Consider the following 492-nt stretch of genomic DNA (forward strand, 5'->3'; position numbering starts at 1 on the left):
GTAAAGGGGTCATGAAAAGGACTAAGAGAGGCCCTAATCTGCGAAGATTAACGATGTGAGTAATGATCCTTATCTTAATATGTCAAGCTTACGTCGCATTTCCCGTTTATAGGCGTTTGGGAAGAGTGGTGGTTTTTGATTGGTGTTTACTTGTCTTAGTATTATAATTAATTTTGGATATTACGACTAAGTTCTTACCTTCCGTGGTCTCTTAGAAACGGTGAAAATGAACGTCTCGTCTAGCACTCCTCTTTGCGTGACATGAAGGAAAAACAACAGAAAACGTTCGTGCCATCACGACTGTATTCGAAACATTTGAGGCTTGGACCTCGAGCGCATCGAAGTCTCAGTAGCTCGATTTTTATTTATCATATGGATACCTATAATCAAAGATTTGGATACGGGCAAATCTACGATTGGTTAGTTGTAAATATAACGTCCACTCTGGTAGCTACGCTGTTTAAATTGAGCCTTTTAGTTTTAGGATCTTTG

The 492-nt window shown here is 39.2% G+C and overlaps 1 long non-coding RNA gene across 1 annotated transcript in view; it reads right to left on the bottom strand.

Annotated features, from left to right (window-relative positions):
• LOC119590615 overlaps positions 1–291 on the bottom strand; it is a 1,877-nt gene extending 1,586 nt beyond the window's left edge. The window contains exon 1 of the long non-coding RNA XR_005230275.1: positions 199–291. This is a non-coding gene — a long non-coding RNA (uncharacterized LOC119590615). The remainder of the gene's footprint in view (positions 1–198) is intronic.
• Between the last annotated feature and the right edge of the window lie 201 nt (positions 292–492).

Source organism: Penaeus monodon, chromosome 27 (genome assembly GCF_015228065.2).
Source record: "Penaeus monodon isolate SGIC_2016 chromosome 27, NSTDA_Pmon_1, whole genome shotgun sequence".
NCBI lineage: Eukaryota > Metazoa > Arthropoda > Malacostraca > Decapoda > Penaeidae > Penaeus > Penaeus monodon.